This window comes from Silene latifolia, chromosome 7 (genome assembly GCF_048544455.1).
Source record: "Silene latifolia isolate original U9 population chromosome 7, ASM4854445v1, whole genome shotgun sequence".
Taxonomy (NCBI): domain Eukaryota; kingdom Viridiplantae; phylum Streptophyta; class Magnoliopsida; order Caryophyllales; family Caryophyllaceae; genus Silene; species Silene latifolia.
Genome location: NC_133532.1, coordinates 66,173,153 through 66,183,401, shown reverse-complemented (window position 1 = coordinate 66,183,401; position 10,249 = coordinate 66,173,153). Strand labels below are relative to the sequence as shown.

At 33.2% G+C, this 10,249-nt stretch overlaps 1 long non-coding RNA gene across 1 annotated transcript; it reads right to left on the bottom strand.

Moving 5' to 3' along the window:
• Positions 1-8,638: 8,638 nt before the first annotated feature.
• Positions 8,639-9,648, bottom strand: LOC141591126 (uncharacterized). Its single transcript, XR_012520674.1, has 3 exons — positions 9,568-9,648; positions 9,359-9,478; positions 8,639-8,771 (listed from the first exon to the last, which is right to left on the bottom strand). It is a non-coding gene; the product is annotated as an uncharacterized LOC141591126 (long non-coding RNA).
• Positions 9,649-10,249: the final 601 nt, after the last annotated feature.

The following is a 10,249-nucleotide window of genomic DNA, read 5'->3' as shown; positions in this document are numbered from 1 at the left end:
GCTACCACGGATCCCTCTAATCAAACCCTAAACCCTTTCCCTTGCTTATCATTCGAAGGCGGCAAGACAAAAAGACACCCTAGAGGGGACGAGTGAACCCTTTTTTGAGGGGCCGGGTATCCTAAAACGGGACGGGAAAGGGTTTAGGGTTTGATTAGGCGGACCGCTACCGCGGATCCCCCTAATCAAACCCTAAACCCTTTCCCTTGCTTCTCATTCGAAGGCGGCAAGACAAAAAGACACCCTAGAGGGGACGAGTGAACCCTTTTGGGGGACGTGATTAAAATTAGGGGGTTGAGTATCTTAAAACGGACAGTCAAGGATTTATGGTTGCATTAGGCGACAATGTGCCTTAGTTCAACCTCAAACCCATTCCCTTATTTTAAGAGGATAATCTTTGAAAGAAATGCGGGGTTAAAGCTTTGGTACATCGTTACATAGTAGTATGGACATTTTTAAAATGTTGAAAGTACATTATAGTTGATCAGTCTTGTAACTGGCTTTACATTAGAATGGGTCAATTCTAAACAGTTAAAGCTTAGGTAGATGATAATAATTTAGATTCAAATAAACATTCATAATAAACTGCTAATATGTTCTGACAATAATACTTAATCAAAACGCATATGTTCCTAAACTTAACCGCATATTATAATTATACATAAATTAACATCAAAGTTCTTAACGCTTTTCGCGTTTCTATCTGCAAAGATGGATGAACATTGCTCTCACCCTCCAGCAAGTCCTCCTTTAGATGTCTCTTATAACCGTCTATTAATTCCATAGCCTTCACGATCACTGGCCAAGGTATAGTTTTTTCACCATCAAGAAGAGCATATGATTCTCGTACAACCGTGACACCGGTGAGAAACCCGACGGTCCATGTCACCTCATGTACTGTTTTTGTCTATTAGCTTCAAGTTGTCGGGCTATGCTGTCTCTTTCAGCCGTGATAAACTTCATCTCGCGCTTCAAAGAATGCCCAACCTCTCGTTGTAGTGACTTTGCATTCATTTCGGCTATTTCCGCTTCTCGTACGCGCTTCCTAATGTTCTTCTAATACTTCGTTTTGACCAAGCACCTTAATAAGATGTTGATCCAAAGAATCTCTTTCACGTTTAGTTTCAAAGAGATCATACTCAACATTAGCGAGTTTTTGCTCGATATCCGACATTATTTCCATATTGGTAACCGAACTCATATTCTGGTTCAGGCAAAAAATAAACGTATTTTAAAAAGAGTGACAATAAACTTAATGCAGTATGGGAAGTACCAACTTCAACCATATTTAAGGCCATACTGTAGGGTAAAACAAATTAACGTAGGCTTTCACATTGTATAATCATGCAAAGAGCAAACAATGTTATTGTGAAAAACAGATTACAAAGAAAAAGGTAAAATAATCTTCTCCTGCAAATATTAAGCACATTGCCAGATTGAAATATCTACTATACTTAATTTTGGCAAAACGTTCGAGCCACAAATGCAGTTTGATTTTCAGACCTGAAACAACTTTAAATTCATCTGGGGACTATAGTATATATTTCTTTTCACAAGATTAAAAAACATACTGATTAATCAAATAATACTTATAAATGAAATAATCTGAATGTTATATAGGCTACTATATTACATAAACCAGATCACCTTTTCAAGGGAGTGAAGACGTTTTCTATATGATTATTCCATAGATTTTGTAATTAGCACACTTGTTTAGACAAGTATTTATAGTGAGTTTTATATTTAAAGTGATTTTGAAACAGTCTTGAATGGCTTTTGTAAGTATTTCTAATATTAATTAAATAGTATTGTGTCGTTTACTGTCATTAACATTCAATACATTTTTTATATATGCTATATCAAAGTGCACAACAATATTTCCTATGAACATTATCAATAAAATAAATGTTCCTTTGAAGGCATGACAATGGACATTGGCAGGAATACATTATATAAAAACATTTATTTGTATGAAATAAATTACCAGAGCATATTACTATTCATTACTGCATTATTCTTGCAATAATATTCGATATACTTATTTACATGAAGATATGCATTTCTTTTGCAGGGAAAAAATAATAAGAACAAAAAAAAAAAAACAAAATAAAATTAGAGTACCTTTTAAGGCAAAGAAGACGGTTTGTATGAGTATTCCTTAGATTTTGTAATTACCACAGTAGTTTAGGTAAGTATTTATAGTGAGTTTTACATATAAACTGCTTTGGATAAGAATAGGAGAAGTTACAATTTATGAGTGTAGTATTATTTGTCTTTTCACATGCATTAGTTTACAACTTCCATTTGACACATGTCTCATTTAAGTAAATAATCATGAATAGTGGTGTCTTTTCACCTGAATTATTTTACAACTTGCATCTGAGAGTGTAATTATTAGATGCATTAATTTATATTATTTAATTTAAATGGTACATTGTTATTGCACGTAATGGACATTGTAAATACAGTGATGGGACAATTCTTTTCATGATGTATCGAAAATTCAAAAATTACAAAAGGTACTACGTCAATATAATGAAATATCATTAACAAATAAGAGAATGTACTTATATTCTTATATTCTGAATGGACATTGAAAATCAACAGTAGGTACAAGGGGTATGAGGTAAATATAAAACTTATACTCAAATGTACCTCACCTGTTTATATATAATATTACTCGGTTTGATTTAATAGAATAAAAGCAAGTTCGACCGCTGGTCGGGAAATTGACGTTGGGATAGAGTCAAAATCTTTTTCTTCACTGTCTACAACAACAAGATTTTCTAACTCCGGTGCCAAATGATATTGAAACAGGTGCAATGTCCTCCTTGTTAAGAGATTGTCTGTCAAGTAACAAAGACACCTTCGGAAAACCACTACATTATCCCTGGTAGTCGTTCTAACCCCAAATGAAATGCTTGTCTGTAATCTGCTTTCATATTCCTCTCTTAAACGGGCTTCCTCATTGTGTAGGATAAACATCTTAGCCCAACACTTGCATACTGCTTCCATGTTATGTTTGTCAGCTTGATTAACTTTTTGAAAGATTTGTAGCATGTAAGTTTCATCTTGTAGTACTGTGTTTTTTGCATAGTTATCCTCCACCCCTGCAATTATGGCGTCCTTCCCATTGAATAGCCATCCTAGCATTGTCTTCTTTGCATCAAGATGATGTGCAATGAATTGTTTTCTGTCTTCCTCTTCAAAATTTGTTACCAATCCCAAGCAAAATAATGACATGATTTGCTCTGTAGACAGATTTAAAATGGTTATGCCAAAATGTTCATTGGACGATAGCATTTAGAACATCATACTGTAAACTTTAAAAACACTATTAATTAAACGATGAACACTGTGAGCAATATTCAAAATTGAGTAAATTGTACAATTAGTATTTTAATTTACCTATTACTCGTATTTCATATGTTGTACACAATTTTCGTACTTGCCCCAATTATCCCAACACACGTAAAATCTCACACAATTGTAAACAATAAATAACATCCCATTAAACTTGACATGAACATCCAATTAAATTGAAAACGATGAAAAATGTAACCAACAAAAGAGGCGTGATTTTCAGGTGATTTTGTCAATGATTTAAATCAACCAAGTATAATTACCTAAGAAATACAGCAAAAGAATGGACGAAATTCAGGACAATTTAGTAAATGAACGTGATTACCTGACAATGAAGAAGTATTGAAAACGAAGGTGGAGTATAACCAAAATTTATGGAGAAGTTACCTAATACTCCGTAGTTGAAAGAACTATTTTCTTTGGAAAGATTGTTTGAAAGAAGTATTCCTTTTATCTATTTTAGATTTACACCTAATTGTGTGTTTTATAATTGAACATAAATTGCCTATACTTCCATAATAGGGTATTATTAGGTCCACCTTAGATTTACGTGTGTTGGGGTTATTTGGGCAAGTAGGAAAATTGTGTGCAACATATGATATACTTTTTTGTTAAATTAAAATACTACGTACTAATTGTACATATTTACTCAATTTCGAATATTGCTATTGGTGTATACGGAGTATATTTTTTTGTTTTCCTTAAAATGAACATTCTTGTATTAAAATGACCACGCACGATATAAATTAATTGTATCAATTGTGAGATCCTAAAGCAAGAAAGTTACACAGGATGTAAAATTGTTTTCCTTAAAATGAACATTCTCGTATTAAAGCAAGAAGATCATTGATTTTGGTGAACATTTGTTTTCTTTAAAATGGACAACTGATCATTATAGAATGTACATTATAACAAGTACCTTGGGTGAATGCACATCCAGTACAACTTCAATGTACATACGCCAAAGATCAAAAGTACAAAAGCAAACTAATAAATCATATTCAGGAACTATTTGTGAATGTCGTTACATGCTAATGCATGTCTAATAATCTTTGTTACGTTGTTTGTTGTGCTCAAATGTTAGTAGCGTGCATAGGTACTTGAATCTCAGCATTGTCAACGATCTCATCTGCAAAAAAAAAAAAAAAAAAAAAAACATGAAATTAGAATTTAATAACCAACAAAATAACATTGATTTGTTCTAAATAAGTTACAATTAAAATGTAAAACTCACATCAATTTTGGACAGTCCACAGTCCCAAGTGGCTATTCCCATAAATGTTTCCATGTGCCTCATGGTGTAAATACCACAGTCAAAAATATTTCTGTTATTTCTCCATGGAAGCATTGCTATTGTAGGATCCATGCCCATTACTATATTACTTTTCTCCATAGTTGATTGATTTTCACCCAAAAACCGTGCAAAAGCATCACCCTGTAACACAATAATAAAAATTAGACGAGGTGAACCATAATATACATGAATTTACCAATGCAAGTGAACGATAATAATTCATAGTTGAGGAGAATGTAAATTTACCAGTTCAAGTACACTATCACCATACTCTTCTAAGACACTCCCCCTTCTAATGCGGTTGTCAAGAATAATGAGACATTTCCTTGGCGTGTCGAAAACGTACAACACAAAATGATTCTCAAGAGCAATAGGGAAGAAGAACTAGCATCAGGGAAAGAAACAATTGTAAGGTCACTGACAAATAAAGGTTAATTTCATGTTAAGTAATAGCACATTTTGAAAACTTTGACAGTACATTCACTGACTTCTATTTAAATAGACTACTACGATATCTTCAATTTAATTTCAATTACTAAATGAAGTGAGGGACTCACTAGTTCAATGGATGGAAGATCAATCCACTCAAACTCATTTAATTCTACTTCGATGCGGCGCTTGAAAGGTTTGTAACGATGATCATCAATAGAAGCACCTGTGTTCTTCATTAATAACAACTGCACAATGAAGATAAAATTTTAGTAATGTGAAAATGTTGGAAATAGTAAACTGAAACACGTGAAAACAATGACCAAACTTACATATGCAAGTGTACTAAAAAGAATCGTGTGGGATTGGTTGGATTCCCATCCTTTTCTTTGTAGTTTAGATATGCCGACCAAGAATCTATAACAAAGCTTGAGATATAGTGATACGGTTTTAATGACAACAGTTGATCCCAACCAAGGACATTATTTTTGAACTCAAATAACGTATTCTTGCACAAAAAACATAATAGAATTATGATTAGCGAAGAGATATGTAAAGATGAACTATGTAAATGAATATAAAATATTTAATCTTCTATGTAATTACCAACTGTTATCCACAGCCGTGGCCGTGAACACATAATTTGAAATCCGATATTGCATTGATGTCAAAGGTATGAAGGGATTCGTGTCGTCAATAGCATCAAGGAGAGGTTCACGGGAAGGACTCTTACTAAAATGATATTGATTCCCCTGTTTTTCGGATATAAAGATGGACGATCGGCGGACAATTTCTTTCTTTTTTACCCCGCTCTGGTGCTGCATAAACAAGAAGAGTCCTCATCTTCGGGAACACACCTAAACCGAATGACACGAAATAGCGTTTGTAGGCGCATCCTTATTCCGTTCAGCAATTAATTTTCTCACTTTACGAAGAGCCGCTATGTGTTTGCTAGCGAAGTGGGCTTTTGTTGAAAACCTGGTCTGTTTGATATGACGTTTGAATTGGTGTTTCAGATTAAATGAGCAAGAATTTCTATCGGTGGCACTTCTCGCATGACTTGTTCCTAAGGTAGCCCTAACAATGTCATGTTTGTCCCTCACAAATGTTTAATGCGTGGCCGATTAAGATGGATCAACAATCCCATCTTCAATGGGGTTGTCGGGAACATCAATCAACAAAGGATAAGAGGAGTTTTTTAAGATGCTACACGAAGTGCGGCGAACTCTAGGACGATTAATAATCTCGTCTATTGTAGGGCATCGGCAACATCAATTATCGCAATGTGAAGAATTTTTTTGTCAACTGTTTGTAAAGTATGACAAATGCTAGGATGATGTACTACTCCTATTGTAGGACTGTCGAAACTTCAATTATCTCAAAGAGAAGAAGAGTCTGTGTTGAATCTTGATGGAGGTTGACAAAGAGAGGTGAATCGGACTGATTTGCACAACCATAGTGACATCTGTGTTCTTCAGTTTTAAATGTTGTTTTTTTAAAAAAATAAAAAGAGAAAAAAAAACATATAAGACAGAAACATAAAGCCTTTAAAAATACAGATATCCAGAAAGAACATGCTAAACATTAAGAAAGTACATGAAGAAAATACATCCTAAATATTAAGCCATAGCAAAGAACATCAAAATTATTAGGAAATAATGTGTACAAATTCCAACATATTAATATGAAGCACATGTATCCAGAATGTAAATGCTAAACATTAGTAACAAACTACATCAAAATCATTAGCAAACAATTCGTATAAATTCCGACATATTGATATGAAGGACACGTATCCAGAAAGTAAATGTTAAACATTAAAAAAGTACATGAAGAAAATACATCCTAAACATTTAAAAATATTAAGCCATAGCAAAGTACATCAAAATCATTAGGAAACAATGCGTATAAATTTAGACATATTGATGAACCTGAGAAATAATAGTAGGACTAATTTATAATGAACATCTTCGAACATTAACAGCTAAGGAAACTATGTTAAATTCGAAGCAGATGAAAAGTAAACACAGTTGTTTTTAGCAAATAATTAAAGGCAAAGAGTATAACCTTCATTCCGATAGAGAGCGATAAGAGTAAATGAACGATCTGAGAATGAGAAAACGTGCAGGTACAATTTAATTGACAGGTTTATCAAAAAGTAATAAGATATTAAAGAGAAGAAGTTTAAAGTGGCGGTTTTTTTAAAAAAAATTGGGTCATACTATAATTCCGCAAGTCCATTTTTTATTTTATTTTTCTTTTTTTGTTTATTCCAACTACTAGAACCATTCATTTGATACTCTACTTTTATATACCCATTTTATAATTTAAAACTTCAGATTAGGTCAAATTAGGATATATGGCCATTTAACACAATGGTAATGTTATAATTTGTCAATGTATTTTCTAAAAGTTCTAAATGTCCATAATCTATGATCATAATGTGCATTTTTTGATAATTAGGTGCAACTAAAATATCATTAAGCACTGTTGGAAAATGTACATTATATTATATTTAAAGGAACATTAAATTATTTTAAAAAGAACATGAAATATTAATTAAATTGTAATGCATGTGATCGTTTAATAAGATAGAAAACTTCAAAAGTTCATTCATATACTTAGATTATGATGTCGTTATAGATAGATCTTTGAAGTGATTTTAGACCTATTTCCCTGTTTTCAATGTATAATAGTAATAAATGTGCTTTCAATTTAATTCAAATGTCCATTATGTATGTTTATAATGTGCATGTACTGTTTTACAGAAGAAATTTAAAAGCAGACCTGAAATGTACATTATATTATTTTGCTAATTCAGTCGCTATTCAAGGAGATAATAACGTTCAAGTAAATAGCACGCCAAAAATAGACAAAAAAGTACTTTAATTAAGTGCAACAAAACATTGGTTCACAAATTCAACATTTTGCTTATGCAATTACAAATCATTACACATACTAACGTACACTAGAATTTAAAACATCATACTACATGAACAATGATGTCATCGGACAAATTCTAACATACTGCGTAGATAATATCCCGAACATTAAATGTAATCACTAGCTTTAGAGAAATGACCCTTCTTCGCATGATCAGCAACAGTTTCATGGCAATCGTTGTGCTCGAACATAAGTAATGTGCATAGATATTTGTATCGTAACACTTTAAGCACGCTCATTGCAAAAAAGTCAACAATTAACAAGATAGGCAAAACACAATGAACATGAATTTCTTTAAAATAAGAACCAACACTCACATCATTTTTCATCAGGCCACATTTCCAAGAGATTAATCCCATAAATGTTTCCATGTGTCTCATTGTGTATATACCACAGTCATCAACATTGTAGTTATTTCTCCAACTAAGCTTTGCAACAATAGGATCCATAGCCAACACAATGTTGCTAGAGTCGAAGTTTTGGGTTCTCACCCAAAAACCTTCCAAAAGCATCAATCTATGACAAAACATTGTAAACCAGTGTTAAGCGTGACTAATAGTCAAAAGTCAATAGAACAACAAAAATGTGTCAAATTCAAACATCTTGTTAACGGTGGAGATACACCATATTTCTTGATGGCATCTTCATCTGAGAGTGAGTTGTCAAGAATGACGAAACGCTTCCTCACCAGGTCAACCACGTATACGAAAAAGTGTTTCTCGTGTACAATTGGGAAAAAAAACTGAAATTACAAAACAAATGACGTACAACCATAAGTACAGTCAAACTCTTCAAAGGGTACATTTTAACTAATCATGAGGCACATGTAAAAAATGAGAACAGGACATTGCAATATAAAGTGACCTTATTTAATACAAGCGCAAAGAAAATTCCCTTTGACTCAAGCAGTTGAAATAAAACAAAAGCAGAATGTAGACATGGAATGATAGTATGACTCATGGTCTATGTTCCCAACGTGTGCATATAGTTTCAACTGCTCATGCATATAAGATATTCCCCACATTGAGAAATTACAACATTAACATTGTAAATATTTTAAAAGTACATTTAGGACGTTTAGAAAGTACATTGAGAAATTATAGCATTAACATTGTGTTAAATGGCCATTTATCCTACTTTGGCCTAATCTGAATATTTTTAATATAAAATGGGTATATACAAGTTGAGGTTCAAATGAGTTTAGTAGTTGGAATTAATCTAAAAAAGAAAGAACTTATGCGATAATAGTATGTCTCAATTTTTTTAAAATGCAATACAACAATGGCAAAGAAAATTGCAAAGTATGTCAAGCAAATAATAACAACTTACGAGTGCGATAGAAGCTATTTCTATTCCCGGAAAAAGCTGCAACTCCATGTTTGCACGAGCCTCGAATAATTCATAAATTTTTTCATCACTTAAACCTGGGCTGGGTTTCGCTAATACAGACTGCATGGGAAAGTAACGAAAGAGGGAAGTACAATATTTCAAAATACATATTACACACAGCATTTAAGAGTGTATGTAAATGTACTTACATGCACAAGCGTGGTAAAAAAGAACCGCTTCGGAGTACCAAGATTGTTTTCTTCCTCTTTACAATTCAAATATGATGACCATCAATCAATGACAACACTCGAAACATGTTGAGACGGCTTTAATGACCACAAATGCATTCGCGTTGCAAAATAAGTCTTGTACGAATATAAGTGCTCACTAGAGCAAAAAATATAACAAATTACTTGTCAGGAGTGAAACAGTGAAAATGACATTCACAAAATGTTAATTTAACAAGTTCACATTTTAGATTACCTGGAACGACGATTGTTAATGCCCCGGTCACTGAGAAAACAATCACCCACTTGAAGGTGAACCGCAGTAAGAGGCGTTAACACATTGGTGTCATCTTGGATAGCGAAAAACAACGGATCAAAACGAGATGACTGTTGCTTGTTCTTTGGATTGAGGTATATAAGAAGGACTTGCCATGAAATGAACCCTTTTGGTAGCTGAAGAAGATTCACCAGTGACACGGCAATCCCGTTTAACCCCTTTAGCTGCGGCTAACCTTGCCTCACTCTCAGCAAAGTCTTTCTCCAACCCTAAATCGAACGAAAATTCACCGGTGGAGGTACAAATGAATTTCTCCACTTAGCACATTGTTCTCTGTGTTTAGCACGAGCAAGTTTCAATTTGTACGCTTTCTCACTGCATTTGCTA